We start from the raw sequence: 24,883 nt of genomic DNA, 5'->3' as shown, positions 1-24,883 counted from the left end.
CATAAATGCTAAGAAACCCTTAGTTTAATATGATCAGTAAAATGCATATTTAACTAAGTAAAAGATTTGAGAGGACTTAATTTGGTTTTCAAACCCATAAGAGATCGATTTGTCATGGAAATAATTCTAAACATGTTAGCATGATGAAACTAAATTGAATTAATTAATATAATTATCCGAGCTCATTTAAAGTTGATTGTTTTTTATTGCTAAAGCCCTCATCCATATGTTTAGGTAAAACTGCATTTAGATTAGAAATTGCATAGGGATCACTCCTTGCATTTAATTTAATTAAATCATCACCATCCAAATTTATTAAGTTTTTTCTATATCAAATTGTTAATTATAATTTTGAAATTGAATTGATTAATCTTATCTAGTCTCTGTGGAGACGATAACTCATATTACTTACTTATTACTTGAACGACTACTTACACTTGCATAAACACGTTACAATTCGTTACAAGCTTACAAGCATATGCCTTGAGACATAGAACCCTTGTCTCGGGAAAAGAATAACAAAATATGATCGTTGGAGCATACTATGTCGAGACACAATAGATATGTCTCAAGACATTTAGAGGTATGTCTTGAGACAAATACACGATTGCCTAGAAACATGGCTCCCTAAACCAACCCTTAGCTTTGATGTTTTCTTGTCTCGAGACAAACATGCTTTTGTCTTGAGAAAAGGTTCCCCTGAAGCACACCCTTAGCTTCGATGTTGATCAGTCTTGAGACTAATATCCTTATGTCTCAAAACATAGCCTGTTGTGTAACGACCTGAAATTTAATGGTGTCAAAAATTATGATTTTGGGACCTCATTTTTGTAAACCAAGTCTGTAAATATTAAATATCAATATTTAATTTCGTCCTCTATGGAAGAAAAACTTTAAAAATCTTTTTTTATATTTTACATCAATTACAAGTAAGTCCCTAGCCATTTTTCTTTGATTTTTATGGTTTTTTTATCGTGGGAACTTGATTTAGCTAGCCCATGTATCAATTTTCAAAACTGTTAAAGTTTTTGAAAGTTTTGATAGTTGAGAAATGGATGAATTTGGTGTGAATTTGATACAAATTAAGCTTAGATTAAGAAAAAGGATTAAATTTTAAAGCTTAATTGTTAGTTTCATACATTAGGGACCAAATTGATTAAAATGTAAAATTTTTATAAAATTTTAGTAGGAATAGAAAATAGGAGGTCCCTAATGAGTAAATGTGAAATCAAATTTCAATTCGAAGCCTTAGATTAAAAGTTATGTTTGTCCCCTGTTTAGATACTAAATTGAATACATTTAAAATTTTGATTGGCTTTGTATTTGAATGTGATTTGATATAGAATTTGATATTATGTCATTTTGTACCTTTTTTGGCAGACTTTCATGACTGGACTTGTAACATCCCACCTAGAGGAGCCTTGGTAATTGAGTACTATTCCATATATAAGAAGGATACGGAAAGAATAGAAGTGTATAAGTGTTAGAATTAGACTATCTATAAGAATTGGCGAAGTGCACCCGTGACCCCTTTGGAATTGGCAAACACTGGTTTAGCACATAGTGACCAAAGAGTAAGCCTAATAATGAAAGATTTGCCCTAGAAGCCTCTATTGGCGTGTATACTTTAGGCGAACTCTGTAATAAGAAAATGAACCCTATGATAATGAAGCTTATGTTAGCAATAAGTGCGTCTAGTAACATTGCCCTTGCGCCGGTTAAGATATAAGAAAAAGATAGTTTGGAGGTAACCAAATTGGAACTAAGATAGTTAAAAACCAAAGAAAAGTACTCGATTAGTTATTGGAATTCGTAAGATTTGGATAAGACTACCAAATGACCGATGTGACATTTGTTGAGTCTTAATAAAGTTTAGGGACGGGTTAAAGGGCTTATCAAGGAAGGTAGGAAAACTCCTTAGAGCTAAGTAAAAGCCTCAAGGATTAGGCAAGGTCGTCGTAAGGTGACGCCTGAATGGCGAACTATGAAGTCTATGAGTAAATAAGGTGTTGTTCGCCCCACTAATATTCTTATCGTATATGTGGGTACATAACCAGCACAAAGATATAGAAATACTATATGAAGTATCGTTGGGAAAAGACGCCTTGAAAAGCGTTAAGGGGACTCAAGTAAATGAGGTTACCGCCAAAGAGGCATGATGTGCCAAAGCGTGATCATTTAAGCCATCAACTACGCCTTAATGAAGGATGGGTTAAGACCCAAAAGTATGTTAGGTCAAGGTAAGTGTGCCTGCACATGTTACTTTTACAGCTTTCGTGCATCTACATGGTAAGTCACAAGGATTAAGACATTTTTCAAACATCTAACAAGACAAGGAAAAATATCTAGTTAACCATGTAAGTGGTGGGCACGATTCACTTACTTCCTAAGGAAGTATTATTTGCCTATATAAGGAATAGATGAGGGGAAAATTCCTCTCATCCTTTAGGATGAGGTTGGAATGTAGGTTAAATCCTGGGATGCCCCTATTAAGGTAAGAATCGTGACCTTGCATGTTATGTTGCTAAAGAGAAGATTTATTTAGCTTGATGAAGCAAGTATGGTGAGGTTCTGCTATGTAATTTTGATGTTCAAAGTTAAAAGGAAATGAGTTAAATGAACAGATCTTGATGAGTTTCTTGTGGTTTAACGTTTAGGGGCTGCTGATCTATTTGAGGGAAGTCCAGGTCTAACGTTGAAACAAATAAAGGTGAGGCTTCTGTGAAGATTTTGTAAGGTTTTTGTGAGTCTCTAAATTGACTCTTTCATGTTTGCATGTTCATTTCCTCGGTGCTAAAAGATTGATCTGGGAAACAAAATGAAAGCTTTGTATGTACGATAAACTTGTATGTGTGGCTTGAGGCCTAAATGACAATGTGCCTCTGCCATTAAAAGATAGTATGAAAATGATGAATATGCAAGAAAGCATGAGCTAAATGATAAGTCTCTATCTTGTTGAAAAGTATGTACATGCATGAGTATGTTTAAAGTACGGTTGTCCTTGCGTAATGAGTTTTAGTCGTATGTCTAGAAACATAAATGCATTTGCATGTTGAATTCTATTGCAATGAGTCAATCAAGCATAAGTCCACATAAAAAGTCTTCTTGCATGTGAGTTCGTTAAGACAGTAAACACAAATTTTGATATGGAAGTCCATGGCCATGGCAAAAGGACCACATAATGTAAGACCTAGTCTGGGACTATGGCATCATGTGGGGAAAAAGATAAAGGAAGGTTGGGTGAGTACCAGGCGATAATGAGCAAACCTCAAGGCATTGATTTTAGGCAAATCCCTATCATCGAAAATGAAATTTACTGAAATGTAGAAGCCTTTGTGGCTGTTCTCGGATATATGAAAGCCTTTGTGGCTATTCTCTATTACATGTGAGCCCTAGTAGTAGAACCTACTATATGTGAAAGCCTTTATGGTTGTTCTCTGTTATTCGTGAGCCTTTACGGTGATATCTGTTATATGAAGTCTTAATGGCCAAATCTATGAATGTGCCTTTTTGGCGAAGTGTGTAAAATTGGATAACCTTATGGCGAAGTCTGTTATATAAGGATGCCTTTGTTGCTATCTATTTGTATAAACACCTCTATGGCTATTTTATGTATGTGTTCGGATGCCTCAGTGGCTATCTATCTACTGTGCAATGATGCCTCTATGGTTATCTATGACAAGGGAAGAATATGCCTTTATGGTGCAGTCTGTAGAATGGTCTTCATGGTAACATTTCAAAGACAACGCCAAATTGGCAAACTCTGACTGAAAGCGCGACTAGCAAGCTTGAGATAATGGAAGACTGACGAATAATGTATCTCGCTGAAGCGATAGAAGTTTGCCTTGTCCCCTAAAATGAAAAGTGAATTAAAAAGTATGTCGTGAGCACGAGCCCACAAATAAGTCGAACAACACCAACTAAGGTAAGAATGCTCATGGAGTATTAAAGAGGGTGAGGTAAGTAAAGGATTATTATGTGAAGTGCTAATTCTAGTAAGTACTCGCCCAAGAAGTAAATGAATGTGCAACTTTTAAAGTTTAATAGGAAATAACGAATGAATGTATGGAATTGTCTCACTAAGTTCTTCTGAATATGCATCTAAATGCAGGATTGATAGAAATGATTGCACTAAGAGACAATGATAAGGCCACGCCGAGGGAGCGACGGATTGTGCTGATATGCATACAGAGAAGAGAAGAAAAGAACTATAATGAAGTCTTAATCTATGCCAAAGTTTTTATGAAAAGCCTTATGGAAAAGTCAATGCCTGCGCATAAGTATTAGTACTCCGATTTTTGTATTTAGTGAAGGTGAGACATGAGTTCATCTAGTATGTAAATGTGAAACATAAATTGTATGTAAAAATATTCTAAATAATATACACGATGTTATTCAGTATAAGGGTAAAAGAAATTTTATTAGACATTGTAAGAATAGTTACATAGGAAAGTATAAAAAGAGTCTAAATATGTTTGTCTTTAGACGTAACACCTAATACTTAGATTGGGTCAGGTGGAGGGCGTTACAAGACTAGTCCTTGGCGGACTCCCTCATTATATACGCTAGTCTCGAAAGACTTATTAGCACTTCCATGTGGTGCTGACCTTCCGCAAGCCTCGCTACTTTAGCAAATCCGTTCTCATTCCACTCTACCATTGTAGTGGGAGATTACTTCCAGTAATTCGCCCCACACACCATTCCTTACTTAGGGACTCTCCTACCCTACAAATGGAGATTTCTTTTCTATGCGTGCATGTCATCTCACTCACTCGTTTCCTCCTTACGGAGCTATCCTTCTTGCGGTGTACCCGCACTAGACTTTCCTCAAAGAGTAATATTCTTGTCAGACATTCTGTCATTTGGATAGAACCTTTAGTCTAGGAGCATATCCCTCAATTCTCCTATGAGGTACACTTCTCGCTTACAACTTTATTGAGCTCTCCCTAGTGACTCTTTATTTCAAATCCTTGCTTGCAATCCTTGGATAATTTCTCTTCTTGATCAGGCCAGCTCCTATGCAGCCTACCCTTTCCCATTTCTCATTAGGTTTTTGCCCATACCTTGTCGACTTTCATCACTTTTGGCAGATTCCTCATAGTTCGCTTACCACTATTCATACTTTCTTTTAACTCTTCCTCACCCACGAGGTTTCTCGTACTGGTCTCACTGGTCACATATCTTTCACTTGAGATCAGGGCGTACTTACTACATTTATCCCATGGTGGAATCTATGAGATGTTGTAGCCTAGCTATGGCCTTATACCCTTATTACCTCTTTTTTTTTCCTAATGAACTTATTCGTATTTATTGTTCCAGCAGACTTATCTCTATGGAGGCCATGGAGTTTTTCATCCATATTCTTACATTGATTTGCCATCTTGGCGTATTACCTCGTGATGCCATAGAGTCTTTCATCCATGGTCTTACTTATCATAAGTGGCTATTATAACATCTTTCATCTATGGTCTTACACTGTTTACCTTTTATACCATATACCTTGCTGTCATGGTGTCTTCTATCTATGGTCTTACACCCATATCATTACCATGTACCATGCCACCATCACATCTTTCATCCATGGTCTTACGCTACGTACCACATACCAAACTGTTATAGCCTCTTTCATCTATGGTTTTATGCCATATACTGTCGTCACGGTGTCGCCTCGAAGGACCAATCGATACTGCTGTCATAAATACCATTCCATAATTTCATTTCCCAAATCCTCCTCCCATCACTTCCTTGACACCACCTAACCTTGATCATCGAACACCACAGTGTTCCCTCCGCAAGGTTCGAAGCTTCACCCTAAGCAAAACTAATGGGTTCTCTCCCCATTCCCATCCTATCTTCCTCTAGCCCTTTAAGGTTTCCTACGTTCATGCAATTCATGCTCATATTATCATACTTCATGCTTATGTAACCATGGCCTACTTAAACAACATAAACCATAACAATGGGTTTCGAGTCTGGAACTCACCTGACTCATCGCTTCCATAGCTTATTCCTTCTCTAGTATGCCAAAGCTTTCATTCCCTTGACGGCAACTTACAACCAAAAAATTACTGGTTAAACTTATGTTATATCTTAAAAGCTTAAACTTTCATAACATGCAGAACCCGTAAAATAGTTCTGAAGCTCCATAGGTTCATTTCTTAAATCTTACGTTCACAAAAGAGTTAAGAACCTTATCCGCTTGTTATTTTCCCTATTTCTCCAGCTTTGTCCTTATGAAGTTTGCTCCATGCAGAACCTTCAATGACTACTCCTACTTCGAGCTACCGAAGAAGATGAAGAACGGAAGAAATGAACAAGGTTGGGAAGAAAATCATCCCTGAAAGCCATCTCTCAGCTATTTACAGCCCTTTCCGTGCTATTACCAACATAATGAGAGTCGTGCATCGCTAATCATGATGTCTCCCACTAAGGATTCCGTGGGTTCCATTCTAATCGAACTAGAATTGGATCTCAAACAAATCTGATTCGGTTTCTAACTTTCTTATTTCATTCAATAGAGGCGGCTAGTTTGCGGTCTCTTTCAATTTAGTCTCTTATTTATTCTAAATTTTGGGTTAATTGGAAACTGGGTGTTACATTGCTAATAATTATGGCTATTGAAATAGAAAATGAAGAAAACTAACATAAAACAACTTGAAATCAAGCTCATTAAATGCCAAAAATAGTCTAATTTGCCACAACGAATTGTGGCAAATCAAGTACCTCTTACCTTTCTCTTTATTTTATTTCTCATACACATTGAAGGCAATGTGGAATAAGTAAGGGAAGTGGGATAAATCATTTCTAACATTTGTTGTTGCATGTTATTGTTGTGCGTCCACGACTTTGCTGCATCTACTTTTGCACATGAATTATTGCTTTTCATTATATGATGGAACATTTCATGCCCACGACTTGGCTAGACCCCTTTTTGTTCCCTTACATGCTTTCGATTCTGCCATCTAGTCATTCTTTAAGTACTTGAAATTAGTTTGAAATTCCACTGCCTTAGTAATTTAAGCAATTGAATGTTTGATGAATGATTTCTTGTGATTCAATTATTATAATATACTATTGGAATCTGTTAAATATTGGATTTTAATTATGTGTTAAATACATGTCTCATGGAATTTGACACTTTATATACTCTCTTAGACAAATTTCTCCTTTGAATAAAAAAGAAGAAGAAAGAGAACAGAGAAAAACAAATAAAATACTCTGTTGATATCATAGGTTATGAGTAAAACCTTGAGAACTATGACTAAATCGAGTAACCGGGATGGAGTGTTTGGGTTGTCATCCCATTTCACGTCAAAAGATCAAGTGACGTTTCAAGTCACTAAGTTATTCCTCTCATCACGACAATCATGAGTAGAGTGAAATGGCAGTTTAGAGATGTATCGAATTGAGTAATTGGGATGGGGTGCCTGGATTGTCATCTCATTTCGCGTAAAAAAGTTTGACAACATCCTAAATAAAAGAAAGAAAAAAAAGTGTTAATAAAAAAGGAAAAAATTGTCTTTGCAAGTCCAGTTAAGTGTTAGTTTTCATGAGAATAATTAAATAAATTCAATGTTGTATTAAACTTGATGATTCCTACACTTATTGTTTGAATTGAGGTTTGTTGAGAAGCTATTTTAATTACATCCCTTTGCAGAAATTAAGTAAAGTTGTGGAATAAAAACTTTTTTTGAAAAATTTATGAATGACTCGAAAGATTGAGCTAAAGGTATGCTTGAAGGTAAGAAGTAGGAGGATTTGATATTATGCTTAATTGGCATATTTATTGAGCTTAATTTTGATATATTTTAAAATGAAGTGCCACTAATTTTGAGCTTATTCCTTGGTTTTTAATTAGGTATGGAGCAAAATCAGGAAAGTCAAGAAAAGTCAAAAACATCAATTGTCGAAAGATTTCTTGGGGATGTGAGCAATTTGTAGACGTATAAAATACTATTTAAATTGTTATAATTCTTATCTTAATTTTGAACTTTATTTGTGCAATAATATATTTACTAGTTTTATTAGGATTAGGCTTTACTTTTTTATCTTTTATTTTTACTAGCTATTTTTTAGACTTATCTTTAGTAATTTGATTAAATAGAGTTTTGAATTTTTATTTTTATAATAGATATGAATGAGAGAAAGCTCCATGTACTTTGGTTGGGAATCCCAAAACAAATTCAATTATTTCCATTGTTTTACTTATTACTTTCCAGGAGTAACTTAACCACCCAATCTAGCTTTAGGTCCATAATTAATCCGGGAGAGAATCGTGAGATTTGAAACCATACTTAAAAATCTCCACTTTGATGTTTAATTTTTTTAGTTTAAGAAATAGACTCAATCGTCTCACAAAGTCATTATAGCATCAAGTCAAAAAAAGTTCGTTGATTCAGTATTGTGCAACATACAGTTGAAAGAACCAATACAATCCATAATTATCGTAATCGCACTACTAAAAAATAAATTTACATGATTAATTGAGTGAGTTGTTAGATCCATCAAGAGAAATAACGATTGAATTTAAACGGCCACGCAATTGAGGTCGTTGATTCAAATCAGATTCTTCTATTTGTCAATGAATAATATGAATTCAAACATCAATTCACTTGTATTCCACTTTATAATTAATAATATGTACCAATGAATACGTAAAAAGGAAACTATAAATACTTTTGGCATTTCAGTTTGTACAATATGAGATTGGGGGCAGAGTAGCTTTTATCAGCTCCTACCACGGGACTAGATTACATTTTTCTTCCCCTCCTATCACTATAAATAATGCTGATGAGAAATGACCATATCTATGGATTAGTGGTGTCAGATTAAAATCCAACACGAATTTGTTTATTTTTTTGTTTCGAAATTTTTTTATATATTTAAAAGATTATATCTTATACTCATGTCCAAATATATATCGGACATTAAGGGGCATGGATGTTACAATGAAAGGGCACCGATTCTAAGTACTGGCGCTGGATACGGTGCCTTACTCCTGTAAAAATTGGAAGTCAGGATTCTCAGTAAGTTCAGCACTGGGTTTAACATCAGCAAAATCTTGTACTTTCATGGAATCAGTGATGTCCTCCACTAAGAAAGGAATGCTGCATTCAGACAGTATAAGCAATAATTAGGACTCTGAACCACATTAACCTCAATAAAAAAAGAAAAAAAAAGCTATAGTTTTTCAACTTTGGTTGAAGTTATCTTACCTAGAATCTTCATCCAATAAAAAGGAGCTGCTATCATTTTCGGAGTCATCTGTCATAAGAAGTTTCATGCTGGACATGACCTGGGCAAGAATGAAGAGGTTTAATTAACATATGAAAAGAGAAAAAAATGTAGAGTTGAAATTTGTGCAATTTGTTGTGGCAGACTTACATCTGCCGAAACACTTTCATTGTTGTTACCATCACTGTAAAGAGTACATAATTTATAAAATTGTTGAACACTCAGAACCTGGTGATTTAGGACACATAATAATGTAAGAAGCAGAATATAGATGTATATATTGAACAAAATTTTGAAATTCTGAAGAATTCCATATTGTTAAAGCAGTGTTATAAAGAGACTTACAGTGCAAAGGTCATTTGTAATTTCGTCATACGAAATTTTGGACTTTTCAGGCATAACCTGACAATACAATACACAAACAGTTGTTCAAATTAGAGAAACTAAAGAAAACTACATGATGGAACTGAGAGCAAGGGATGGTAGCTACCAAAATTAACAAAGATATTTGCACAAGTAGATACTTTTAATATATATATAAAGGCATAATGATAAATTTAACCCTTCACGTTTACATTTTTTGTCAATTTAGCTCTTATTCCTTTTTAGCTAAATTTTGCCATCAACTTTTCAAAAAATAATCAAATCGGTTTTATAATGTAAATGTTGATTAAAACATTAATTTTCTTAACCATGTTGGCATGGTAATCTACGTGGCAGCCCACAAATACTTAATGCTGACATAACACTATTTGTTTATATGCCATGTCAACAAACAATTTAATAATTGCAAAAATATTAAAAAATATATATAATAACTAAAAGTTAAAAAAAATCAAAATTAGCATGAAGTATATGTGGATTACCATACGGGCTGCCATGTCTAAAAAATTAACATTTTAGTCAATATTTTCATTAAAAAAATAACCATTCAACTTTTTTTTAGGTTGAGGGTCAAATTGACAAAAAATGCAAACGTTATGGGCCATATTTGTTATTATGGCTATAAAAAAATAGCATCAAATGAGAATGACATGTATAAATGCATCAAACCAAAAGAGTAGAAATAATTTAATGCAACAAAGTTCTAACTTGGAAACATGAACAACTGAAGAAACATACCAAGAATCCAACTGCTTGCCTAGTGTGCTTAAGTTCATCCCATGCTGAGCCAGCATACTGTAGTAAGAGGATTCACCAAAGACAACTATGAAACCTTAAAACTAAAAACTTTGCTTGGTAGTATGTGAAAATGACACTTTTTCAACATTCATTAGTCAGAACTAAAGAAACTACCTCTTCTTTTGCTTCAGTACACCATTTTTCCAAGGAATCTAAGCCAGACTTCACATACTCACCATTGCTAAATGTTGAACACTCTTTCTGCTGAAGAAGGCTGTATCATAACATTACATTTTGAAAATAGCACTTATTATATTATCTACAGTAATAGGAAATAAAGATGAAATAGTGATTTACCTATTAAAAATCTGTACATTCATATATGCAAAATTTTGAGTGAAAATCTTCTGAACAAGTATTGGAGGCACCTAAAATAAACCATACCACAAGCTCAGGGTTCATAAAAAAAAATATGGAAAAACTCCACTTTAATATCATCAGAATTGGAAATTACGTACAAAATTATCTTTTAATGTGCTTAGAAACTGGTTTAGGCACTCAATAATGCTCTGCCAGTGACTAGCTGGAGAAGTATCATCTTTTGATTCTTCAAAAGTCTTAGGAACCTGATATGTGAAAGCAAGTTAAAGTAAATTAATATTGAAACATCCAGTTTCAGTTTATCACAAGAAAGCACATCTAACAAGTTCAATGAAAGCAGCACAGCCAACTTATAATGTGCAAGGCACTATACAACGAGAGGAGATGGTTTCAAAAAATAAGCCTGCAGAAAGATCAAAATGCTTTCTCCTGTCTAGGTTAAAATTTGCCATTAGTCATTGTACTTATATTTGGTCATTTTCAGTTCCTATACTTTTAGAATTGTAAAATTTTAGTCTTCACCAAATGGTACAGATTAAATTGATTAAATTAAGTTTTGCTTTTTTTCAAAATTTGAAGCGACAAACATATTACACGTGTAATTTCATGTCAGCTTCTTATTTTCACATATTACTAAAAAAAAACAGTTAAGAGATTTAATTATTGACATTTGTATTAAGATTAAAATTTTGAAACTTGAGAAATATAACGACTAAAAATGATCCAGTTAGAGAATATAGACTAAATCTACAACTTTATGCATAATAGACTAATAGCAGAATTCAACTAAACAGATTTAATTGCTATCATTTGGTCAGGACTAAAATTTAAAAATTAGAAAAGTATAGACTAAAATTGATCAAATTAAAGTACAGGTACTAAATCAATAATTTAGCCAAAGTACATGGTCTAATAACAGAATTCAACCTATCAACTAACATAATTTTAAAAGTAAACAAAATAAATGCATAGCTCCTTATACCTGAATACAAGAAGAAACATGTCGTGACAATTCCTTTTTCAATTTGTCCCTAATGATTCCAAAGATCTTTTCTACATATGCTGTGAGTTGCTGCTTAAAAAGCAGAGCTGGATATTTGGCCTCAACTAGTTGCACTACACCAACCGGTAAATTGGCAGAAGATGAACGAAAACTCTGAGAAAGAACAAAATGTCACATAATTTTCCTTCAAAAGCTCTAGAATAATTAGAGCTGTAAATGATGAACAATTCATGAACAATTTGGTTTTTGTTCGTTTATTAAACTAAATAAATGAATATGAACAAGATTTTGAGGCTCGTTTATTAAACAAACCAAACACAAACAAAGCTTGTTCAGTTCATTTATGTTCATGAAGAAGCTCGTTTATGTTCGTTTAAAGCTCATTTAATAAATAATTTAAATCTTATTTATTGTTCCATTAGTATATAATAATAAATTTATTATGGTTTGTGTGCTTATTTTATATTTATTATAATTATTAATATTTATATTTGACTATTTTATGTCTAAAAAATAATATATATGTTTATTTGTTGTTTGTTTGTTTATTATTCATGAGCATTGTTCGTGAACAAGTTCAATTATATGTTCATGAACATGTTTGTTTAATGTTCACGAATATGTTCGTTTAACTTAAACAAACGAAAATGAATGCACATACTTCTAAATGAACGAACATGAAAAAAAATTTTGAAATAAACAAACAAACAAACATGAACAGAGGTCTGTTCGTTCAAGCTCAGTTCATTTACAGCCAAAAGATTAATTCAAGAAAATATCGATAATAATCATATCACAAGAGTTTTAAAAGAAGTAGGGTTCTTTCTTTTCTAGTGATATGTTAAAGAAGAGTTATAGATTTTTAAATCATGAGCACTTCATGCAAACAAATTAGGCAGAATGTTAATGAAATATCTTAATACCTGGGTCATTCTTGAAAATATTGATGTTGCAGCAGGTTTATCAGCACTTGAACCAGAGGATTTCAAACTACGTTGAAGCAAAAACAGCAATGCACAAGTGTTGGACAGCCAATAAGCCATGTGGTCATTGTTGTCCTGGTCCTGAAAAATATCACAAAGCATTGAACAAACTACAAATCTCAACTTTCTACACTAGCTTTTTTGTACTAAATATTGAGGACTATGATTTGAGATTATAGTAAACAGGAGCTTTTTGGTAATAAACAAGTCACCTCTAGTGCAGATCCAATCATTTCAATAAGACGGTCAAATACACTTGTCTTTTCTGCTTCAAATGATTTCCAGTGGAGAAGGCATTTGTATATTGTAAATGCTGCTACAGGCTTTTCTTGACTGAATCCAAGATTCTGTGACACACATTTGAGTAGAGTATCTACATTTTCCTGTGGATAGGTGATACACAATCACAATTAGCCCCTAAAAACTTCATCTGATTCATATACTAGAACGAAAAACTAGAAAAGGGAAAATCATATTATGTGAGTTAATACTTGTTGCCTTCCATTTTGTGAACTTGTTTTACTATCTTCTCTACCCAAACTTTTTTTTGATGAACCAGGACTCATTTGTGCCTATCACAAAGAACTTTCCATCTCAGGATGATAGAATCATCAAAGAACCAAGTATACAGTCACTCATTCCTTGCTTACCTGTTGATCATTTTCCAGAGGCTGCAAGATGAAGATAAAGACCAACAAGAAAAAATAAGGTGAAAATTAATCTAGGGAAAAAAGAACTCAAGAAAGAAAAGGAAAACATGTTTAAAGAAAGCTTACTGCGGATGTTGCAGCTGTCTCTGACGTTTTTGAATTAGATGCACTCAACAATGCTTGCTGTCGCAAAATCTGGTCTTCAGTTTCTATGTCCAAAATCTTCTCTTCAAGCCTGTTAAAAGATACAGACAATCTGGAATCAAAGAATGAAAAATCCTATTGACAAACATTCATACAGCGATAAAAACATCAAACATATAAACCTCTGCATTGCTGTTTTTAGCTCAATTATCTTTGACTCTGCCTCCATAGCATGCTTGCTTGTTTCTTCATATTTCTTCTCAGTTTCCTCAATTTTCTGTTCTAATGAACTTACCAGAGCCTGCAACGACATTGTGGCAAACAAGATCTCAAGAAACAGAAAGACAAACCTAAGCTCTCATTCAGAGGAACATATGTCTAACAATACCTTCAGCCGTTCATTTTCTGCTGTAAGTTTCTTTGTCAATTCGTCACTAGTAACAGGGATCCCCTGAGTCGTAGGAACTTGTTCAGAAGTGCTGCTTGCAGCTGCACTTTCCTTAAGTGGCAATTCTTTTGTTTCCTAAAACTCAAGTTGCATAAGGGAAGCCTTTAGTCAAACCTAAGGTCTTATTCAGAAGCCAAAAATGTGTATAATAATACCTTCAGCCCTTCATTCTCAGCAGCAGGTTTTTTCACCAATACATCATTAGTAACAGGAACCTCCTGAGTCACAGCAATGTTTTTTGCAGTTTGACCTTCCTTGTTTTGCATTTCTTTTGTTTCCTTCAACTCAAGTTGCGTCATCTCCAAAGCAGATTGTAACCTTGCAATTTCTTGGTTTTTGGATTCCTCAAGCTCAGCCTGCCCTAATAAATTAATCTGTTAGGAACAAGAAAAATACCAAATTGCAGTAATCCTGCTAATGGTTGTTATCCTTTATAGCATGTTTACCATGAGAAATTAAGTAGAAATGGACTAATTCTACCAAAGGTAACTTGTACATAAGCATTATTGGTAGCCTTCTAATGATACCAAGAAAATGCATCTGCTATCCTAACCTATAAGCAAACCAAGGGCACTATAATTTAGTCCGGAAAAGGGAAAACATCACCCAGACCATAAATAAAATGGAAAGCATAAGAAATTCTCCATAAACAAATTCGCATAATAGTTTATTACTAATCAGATATTCAGGCTATTTTTGAATTGACATAGAATCTTAGGACATATATGTTAAGCAATATGTAGATATGTGAATCATTGGAAGATTTGATAGCTGATTATTAGGGATTATATTTTTTTCCTTATAAGATAGTCTCTAAACATGTATATTTATGTGCTATGAAACACGGACACATAATACGAGTATAACATGATATGGACACGACGATACGATAATTTCAAAAGATGAGGATATGAGTAAGGCATGACACGACAATAAAAATATTTTTATCTATATTTTTATGTTAAAATATTTCATTTGTTTACCACCTTGTTGTTAAAATAATAATAGCATTTTTTAATTTAATTTAATCTTAATTAATTAAAATATTTGAAGTTAAAATTTTATAAATTAAATGTTATTTGTAATAGTTTCTAAAACTCAAAGTATAACTTGTGCTAAATAACCCAAATATATTATAATAAATAACTGAAGCCCATCCTAAAAAACCAAATGGGGTGTTTGGTAAAATAGAATTTTGGGTCTTTTTTAGTTGATCTAGGCACAAATAGAGGATTGGGTAATCGAACCTTCTAATTGTAGTATTCGGTAAATAGAGGTTTACAAAAACTTGTTAAGTTAAAACTTCCAAAACAAAAAAAAATGCTATGATGAACAACTTTTTTCACAACTGATTAGGAATGTGATACATAGAATGACATATTTGATCATGCTTGCTAAAAATTATTCATTTTGCCACATGCTTGCTCAAAATTATTCCATTTGCCACATGTATCTATTTTTTGAATATTTATGTACTCTTAATTTATTTTCAATTTACTTGTGTAAAATGATTTCTTATGCAACTTTATCATAATTGAAATGTGTTACTTGACAAATTTATTTAGAGTGTAACATAATTATCACTAATTTACGTACTAAGAATATGACATAATTATCACTAAGAATATAGTTTACAATTATATTGATACACTATTAATATTTATCAATTTCCACAATGTTAATATTTGCAAATAAGAAATTTAAGAAATTTGTTTATTTAAATTTTTAAAAATATTCACTAATTAATTTCCGTAATAGATGTTTTAATTCCTTGATAATTATGTTTTATTTCAATAATTTCACCCAATAAAAACTAAAGTATTACAAACAAATAAATATGTAATAATAAAATGTGTCAATCCTTTATTTGTCATTTTTACACATATCAACTTTTAGCTTTCAGGTAAATTTTGCCAAACATTTTTAAATAAACAGTTAATAGAATCAATTGGACAAATTAATTAATAGAACCAATTGGTCAAACTAACCACTGTAATCAACAATCAATTATCAGCTAATTGCTAAATATGACCAAAGCTTGAATTCAAAAAAACAACCAAAGCTCAACAACTAAAAAAAAACTCTACCAAAAAAAATTATATCACTTCATCAAAGCGATGAGTTCAATACACCAAAAATTAACGCTAGAGACACTTGTTTCTTTCTACCACCACAAGTCCTCTTCCTCCTTTTTCTCATTCATCAATCGACTACTTCTTTTCATCGCTTATTGACCGCCAACTGTCCGTGTTCGTTTGTATCCATTTTTGGACTAGTGTCTTGATCGTGCCAAGACCAAGTCCAATTTTTTTTCTTTGATGTATTTCAATATGTGTCGTACATATCCGGGCGTATCCGTGATATGTTTGTGTCAAACACCCGTACGACACCAATACGAGAGGGAAGAGTAGTGTCGGTGCTTCATAGTTTGTGTTAGAGTATGCCCAAAGAGCAATAATGAGATAGTTGTAATTACATACTCATTTTACCTTTTTATTAATATAAGACATTCCCATTATTATTTAAGTTTCTTTTTTTGTGCGTATAAATAAACTTATCAATAATAAATTTTCTTAAAAGATCGTTAATCAAATATTATTGTAAGATTGAACAATAATAATGAATTGAGACTAATGTGTAGTTGATTGATGATAAAGTATTGTCATTGAAATAGGGATGTCAAAATCAATACATGAGTGTGTTAGAGAACAACATACTAGACTGACCCGTCATGAGTATGTTTTTTGGATTATTATGAAATAGTCACAAACATTACTTATAATGATAATTATGTATATGATCCTCAAACTTGAGATCATTATTTTCCCCACATCATGAATCGTATATTTTGATACAGTCAAACGTCTACTGTAATAGATTATACTATAAAGACTAATATTGAATATACTACAATCCATGTAGTGTGATATGATTGATTAAAATAGGATTTATTCCTCCTATATCATTGGAGTAATATCTTATTCTATTTGATAGAGTGAGACTAGAAATGTATGGTAATACTCAAATAAGTTAATATGAAAAATTCCCATTTTTTTATAGTAATCTACCTAGACTATCAAGAAATATGGTATTGGATTATACAAGTGTGATGATATCATGACTTGTGTCCAATCTAGATATAAGAAAAAAAAGATATGATGCATGAAAAGTTTATCACAGAAAGGTTATGTCGAATCACGGTTTCTTGTAACTTGAGTGACAATAATGCATTGCTAGACGTCACTCATTACTTGTAACATTAGAAATGTTCTAGTATTACTACTAATATTATAAGAACCTATAGGGTCACACCTTATTATTAAAGCAAACAGAATTCACGCCAATGGAATGGGCATATACTTTCCTAAATACAACTATGGTGGATAAGTATCACATGACGGACAGAATCGTCCGGCGAACAATAGTTCCTGGTGAATAGTATTGCATGGCAGACAAAATAACCTGGCAATAGAATTACTGGGCAATGGGATTATTTGGCGGATACGATTCGCAACATCTTTTCAGAGTTAATATTTGTGAAAGTTAATATTCTTTTGGAAGGAATATAATTTAAATATCTTTCATGATTTTCTTTAAAAAGTAAAGGGAAATTATTCCGTTTTTAATACACATGATATTAATAAAAGGAATACAATCCAAGATTATGTAGAAGAGTGTAAGAAAAATCAAATTAGGTCTAGCAGCCGAAAAGTTTGTATTCTCTCTAAAAAAGTTAAAAGAGTTTTGTTGTTCGTGCTTAACTGGGTGGGCCACGTAGTGGCCGAGACACTTTGTTACGGCTAGGATTGATATCGCAAAAAGGAATCCAACCAACAACCTTCTTACTCACAGTTCTTCAATTTTGAAAAGGTATATATTCAACCCTATTTCAACCCGACTCGTTTATGGTACATGGATCGTGGTTGACAATCGTCGAAATAATTTTTTCGTGGTATCATGGCCTCTTGGCTCGATTTAGTGAGTTCACATTTTGTTATTTTAAACGAGAATCATTTGAGTATTTCATGGGTTCGTGTACATGGCCAACACAAGCAGGTGTACCATCATCTCCACAGAAATCTACAACTTTCGACGGCTGGAGGGCTTGCACGTGAGGCTCATGCACCACATAAAGGTTTGCAACTTTGCTTCACGCGTCGGCATGCCTAGGTGTGTAGAGTGTTGTCTCACCTTCGGCTTTCGTCCCCGATGTTGACTCCCTTGTCTGACCTTAGCCTAGTGATCGGTTGCTTGATCAAATGAGGTTTCATGGGTCATTTGGTTATTTTTGGGGTTTCACACTATTTTGGTTCTATTTTTTTTGCTTATTTCGAGATTAATTTGAGTTGATTAATCATCATTTGGACTAGTTTCATTATTTTTTGTTTGTGCTGTTCAAAATTTTTTGAATTACAGTTGAATTTTATCTAGAAATCTATTTGTTCTTCGTAAGTGTTAAGTTTTCTTAAGAAGAGATATGATGATTGACTCTAGATTGGCTGCGAGTAAGATGATTCCGGTTATGTCTAAAATTAGAGAGCACAAAGTCAATGGATACAATTATTTTGAATGTAGTAAGACGGTTCAGATCTACTTGAGAAGTATTGACAAGCATGATCACCTGACCAATAACCCACCCACTGATGAGACACGGAAAACATAGGTAAGAGATGATGCCAAACTATTTTTGTAGATTCGCAATTCTATTGACAGTGAAGTAATTGCTTTGATTAATCATTGCGAATTTGTTAAAAAACTAGTGGAGTATCTGGATTTTTTATGTTTCGAGAAATGAAATATCTCATATGTATGAAGTGTTCCAAGTGTTTTATCGTCTGGAGAAGCAGAATAAATCTCTGAGAGCTTACTTAATCGACTTTAAGAGAGTGTATGAAGAACCCAATGGGAACAAATGATGTTTATGAGTTTTCTCTTTGGTCATTTTCCAGAGTTTGAGGCTACCAGATCCCAAAACACACATTTTGCTCGGACTCAGTAATGTATGGTGGGTCACGGTAATAAGACATAAGGATCAACTACTCGTGACAAACATGGTGGTAGTCACAAAACAAGGTGTGGTGTGTTATTATTGTCATGAGTCTGTCTAAAGCTTCAGACTTAGGCTAGGAGAGCATAGTCACCACATTTTGCAGCAATAAGTACTATGACCATTTCACTATCTGGAAAATTTACTCCTATCACTTCTATTTTTGAGTCAGGTAACTCCACTAAGTGGCTCATTTCTTCATCATCCAATTGAATCATTGATTCTAGTGCTATAGATCACATGATGGATAATACAAATATCTTTTTAACCTACATAAAATACTTCTAAAGTTGTTCTAGCTAATGGGTCCAATTCTCATGTTCTTGGATCTAGCATCGTTATCCTACATCATCTATTTCTATCATTTATGCGTTAAACATAATCGACTTTTCTTCCAACTTATTGATTGCTAGTAAGCTTACTTGTGCCCTTAATAGTTGTCTTATTCTTTCCAAATCATTCTCTCTTTCAGGATCTTACGAAAACAGATTATTGGTAGAGGTCATGAGTTTGGAGGTATTTTATCTTCCTGATACATAATGTTGAGAGCTATTGCTTGCTCTAGTATGCAATGTCCCTTTGAGGTCATTATTGGTTAGGTCGTCCCTCAATTTCTAGAATCAATAAAAGAGTTGAGTTTCTTTTGAGTTAGTCCATTATGATGTTTAGGGTTCGTGTCCTACTACTTTAAAGTCTGAGTTTCATTATTTTTTGGACAATCATTCATGCGTAACTTGGTTATGTTTAATGAAAAATCGTTGTGATTTATTTTGGTAAAAGGACCCCTTTGATCCTTCTCAATTTTAAAATTTAACAAATTGGTCACTCTTAAAAAATTAGATCAACTAAGGATAATTAAGCACAATATTAATGTTTTTTTTGTCAATTGTACATAATTTTGTTTGGTATAATAATAAAATTAACCTTTGATGTCTACATATTTTGTCATTTTGGTCTTAATTCTACAAATTCAATAAATTCAACATTAACATTTACACATTTATACAAATGTTGCGGGATAAATTTGTTAAATTAAGACTAAATTGACAGAATGTGTAAACTTTGATGGCTAAATATATTATTATACTAATCAAAATCATGTACAATTGATGAAAACATTAATGTCATGATTAATTATCCTTAGTTGCTCACTTTTGAATTGAAAATGATTAATTGTTTTGATTTTTTTGAGAGGGACTGTAGAGGTCTTTTTACCCTTTACTTTGTATCTTTTGTGCCTCTTGTACTGAAATTAAAACTCAATTTAATGTTTTTTTTTCTTATTTTGCGAAGTGATAATATAAAATACATTTTATGCTATGCTTTCCATGTTTATGACTTAAAATGGTATTACTCATCAACCCTTTTCTGTTGCTACTCTATTCTAGAATAGAGTGGCTAAAAGAAAAAAAAAATAGACATTTTCTTGAATTGGCCAAAAGCTCTCCTTTTTTAGATAAGTGTTTTTAGATTATTATATAAGTCACAATATTTCTTATAGTGATAATTATATGTATAATCCTTAGATTTGAGATCATCAAAGTCCCAACATTGTTTCTTGGATTGGCCACACTTTGTATAGTAAGATTTGAGTTATTAAGATAGGATTTGTCCCTCTTGCATAATAGAAGTAATATCTCATATAACATCTTTGAAAACCCCGTGATCATAATGGAATAATTTGAACAATTATGAGTCAAATTTGTATGAATAAATAAATGTTAATTATAAGCGTTAGTGGAAAAGGTAATATGATACGGGAGAAAATTTAAAAGAATGATTTATTAAAAAATTAATTTGGATATAAATTAAATTGTAAAGTTTTACAAATGTTAGGTCAAAGTGAGAATTTATAGTAAAAATGATTAAATTGAATTAATAGTGAGATGTGTGAGGACATGAAAAACAATTTTACCAAGAGTTAGTAGACAATGATGATGGATTGATTTTCTTAATGGATAAGTAATAAAAATCTTATTATTTTATTTTATTTCTATTATGTTTTTATTATTATATTGGTGATATTTTAAAAGAAAGATGGAAAAGATTCATCATCTTTCTCCATCTCTTTCACGTCACCACCGTAGAGAAGAAGAAAAACATTTCATTCCTTTACAAATTGATCCTCCATCTCTATTAAAGACCCTTCCAAGCTTAAAACCATCAACTTTCTTTAGAAAACTATAACCTAGAAAGCTTAGATTTTTTAATAGAAGGAAAGTGTTCATACTTGAAGAGAGAAAATCTAGATAATGTGAAGAACTAAAGTTTTAAGTTAAGATCTTCATTATTTAGTGATAGTTTTATGTCTATTTGATTATTTGAACATGAAAATGTTGTGGATAAAGAATATAATTTTTCATATTTTATGATATTGATGTGAAATGAAGAGAAAGAGAAGGAATAAGATAGGAGTGTAGACAAGGGGAAACAAGTAGACAAAGCTTGAAGGAAGTCTAATTTAGCTAAATTTGTAAGTACGGTAGAATTCTTTCTTACCTAATTAGATTTTATTAAAATGATAATTAAAGAGCATGCTAATGTTACGAGTTAAGTACTTGTAACTTAGTAAATGTGTGAATGATTCAAGAAAATAGGAAATGTTGCGGTTATTATTGATATGATTAAATGTGTAGAAAAAAGAACTAAATTGTAAAATGTTAAAAAAGTTATGTGGCTGTGAAAATATGAAACTTAATTGTGCTTGTGATGAATATTGATTTTATAATAATGTAAAAGCTATTGTAGACAAGTTCTGAACTTGTGAGATATATGGCTTGTCATTAGGAATATCATAGCACACTTGTGAATTTAGTACTCTGGTGCTCCTGAAACTAGCACTTCGGTGCTCTTAAATTTAGCACTTACATGCTCTTGTATTTGTGATTTCATTTTGTTTATCCTTTTTGTTCACTTGAGTCTACAATGGGCGAAATTGAGTGATACATGAACAATGCATGAATGATTACAGTATGCTAAGTGAAAAAGAATGTCGACTAATCTTGTTGCTATTGTGTACTTTATTTACGACTAATTACTATGATCATGTTAAGATAGTTAATTAAACTTAGTGGTAACGTTTGAATTCTCTATTACTTATCAAGCTTTTACAAGCTTAATGTGTTGTTTTAAACGTGTAGGTAAAGATTGTTTTGAAGGCAAATTTTGAAGTGACTCTCCCCATCCTTATCTCATCATCAAGCAAGGAGTGAAGAGTATGAAGCTTAAATATTGGTAATAAGGTGGCATGTAAATAGGATTAGAACCATATGAATTTTGTTGTAAAGTAACTAATTGGTTCAATAACTATGTCACGCATGCTTAATGTCATTTTGGCACCTTGGGATAATTTTCTTTGAACGGATATACTCATGTTTTTTGTGACCATTTATCACTTATGACTAGCTCTTTTATTACATTTTCGGACTCTATTTCAATTCCTAAAACTTTTAGGGAAGCTTTGTCCCATCCTGGCTGGCGTGATGCAATGATATAAGAGATGACTGCTTTAGATGGTAATAGTACTTGAGAATTGGTGGATTTGTTTCTGGAAAGAAGGCTATTGGATGTAAATAGGTTTTGAAGTTAAAGTTAATCCTGATGCAGATTGGGCAGGATCAGAGATGGATATAAGGTCAACTACAGATTATTGTGTTTTTGTTGGAGGGAATCTAAGTTTTTGGAAAAATAAGAAGCAAAGTGTAGTATCACAGTCAAGTGTAGAATCTGAATACAAAACTCGACACAATATAAATGTGAGGTTATGTGGTTACAACAGTTATTGAATGAACTTGGCTCTCATATGTCGTTACCAGCAAAACTATAGTGTGACAGTCAAGTTGCTCTTCATATATTTTCCAATCCAGTGTTTCATGAACAAACCAAGCTTGTTAAAATCAACTGTCATTATTCATGAGAAGATTCAACAAAAATTTATATCAACAGGCTATGTCAGAAACAAGAGATCAATTAAGAGATCTTTACAAAAAGTGGATCTCGAATTGATTATATTTGTAGCAATCTGGGAATGATTAATATCTATGCTCCAACTCGAGAGGGAGTGTTAAGGAATGTGTAGTTATGTGAATCATAAGAAGATTAGATAGTTGATTATTAGGGATTAGATTTTGTTCACTTTCATTTGCTTTCCTTATAGAGTAGGCTCTAAACCTGTTTATCTATTGTACCGTTTGATGGAATGTAGAAGATAGAAAATTCATTATCTCATTCTCCTCATGTTCGATTATTCGTTTCAGTATTTTATTTTAATATATATGGAAAAGTTATAAACTCATCTACTTCTAGTAAAGTAATCAAGAAAAGACCTACCCTCAATTTTTTCTCCAACTGCAAGCTGCTTGTAAGTTCTTTAACTTGCTTTTCCAGCTTATCCTTGGCGTCTTGGAGTGCACCAGTTTCCTTGGCAGCCTGCAGACAGACAAGGTGTAATCGATTTACATAATCAATCCCCTACTATCACCTTAGAGATGAGACTAACAAAAGATCACATCAAACAAATGAATTGTTTTCCTCTGGCAGGAATGGAAGAAAACTAGGATTACAAGAGATGACATTATATTATAATACCAACTAATGCAAGCAACATAAGCGCAAAAGATAGAATTAGTATCCCATTTCTCAATAACTGCTGTTAGTAGGGGTTTGTTCTAGATATTCCTTCGTTCTATAATTAATCAAAACGAGCAAAAATTACATTAATATTCACATACAATAGCATACTTTCGGGAATATCATCATCTATCAAGAAATTTTGTTGAAAACAAGATTAGATCAATAGCTTCAGCAAATTAAAGGAAAAAAAGAAATAAAGAAATGACAAATTCACCATTCTTAGCTTCACTAATTCTCCAAATGCATTGCTTCCTCTCACGGCACATTGTATGATAAGTGCTGCTTCCTTTAACCGACGATAACGAAGGTTGGCCAATTTTCGTCGACAATGAGTCTGTAGTAGACAAGAACTAACATAGCTTCAGAATCCAAACAGAAATCATAACAAAAATTGCAGCTGGGAATTGCGATATAAAAAACATCAGCATGATTTCTTTTGTTAAATTAACCAACATCAATATTTAATGCAAGACAACTAAGATAACACAGAAAGGCTGTTTTTTTTATTGGAAATAGTTAAACCTAGAACCTCCTTTAGCGCAATCCTACTATTTACAACCTAGGGCACACCAGAGGTTGCTTTGGCTTTTTAGAACTAATAAGAGGGAATGCTAGACTTTCTTTCCCTTTTGATTTTACTTTTATAGGCAAAACCTAGGTCCAGAATGAGAATGAACTCATTATAGTTTGATCTAGAATAAAGTAAATGCAGATCTAAGTAATAAGTTCTATTCAACATACTCTCTTATTTCTGAATCCTGTTGACTGGAGATAATAAGGGGAAAATATAAGTTCCACGTGGTTGAATTCTTAGAAACATAGCGTAAAACGAGAAATAAAGAGGAAGGTAGTAGCTATTAATGTTTCCTTGTTTAAAAGAAATTTTTATCTTTACCTGAATTACAGTTGCAGCTACAGTCCGCTTCCTGGACCGAAGCTCATTACGAGCACTAAGGGCACGTAAACTTGCCTGAATGGAAATAGCTGAGAAGCGCAAATTATTGTATGCTTTCCTTTTTAGAAACCTGCGTGCATATTTTGAATTTTCAAACTAGCAGCTTCCCTCCTCATTCCCTCATACAGATGGCGTGTCATTTGTCCTGCAAGAATGTTAGAGAAAACAAAAGGAAAGGTATATAAGACTAGATATATTCATCAAACAAAAAATGACAATAGATATACATATAACAGCAGCAACTCCATCTTATGAAACAATCACGTCTGCACATATATGAAACT

General features: G+C 32.8%; 1 pseudogene; it reads right to left on the bottom strand.

The window, feature by feature from the left end:
* Window positions 1-8,593: 8,593 nt before the first annotated feature.
* LOC107915017 (myosin-6-like) overlaps window positions 8,594-24,883 on the bottom strand; it is a 32,235-nt pseudogene continuing 15,945 nt past the window's right edge.

This window comes from Gossypium hirsutum, chromosome D10 (genome assembly GCF_007990345.1).
Source record: "Gossypium hirsutum isolate 1008001.06 chromosome D10, Gossypium_hirsutum_v2.1, whole genome shotgun sequence".
NCBI lineage: Eukaryota > Viridiplantae > Streptophyta > Magnoliopsida > Malvales > Malvaceae > Gossypium > Gossypium hirsutum.
The sequence above is the reverse complement of the archived record's forward strand: the minus strand, read 5'-3'. Positions and strand labels throughout refer to the sequence as shown.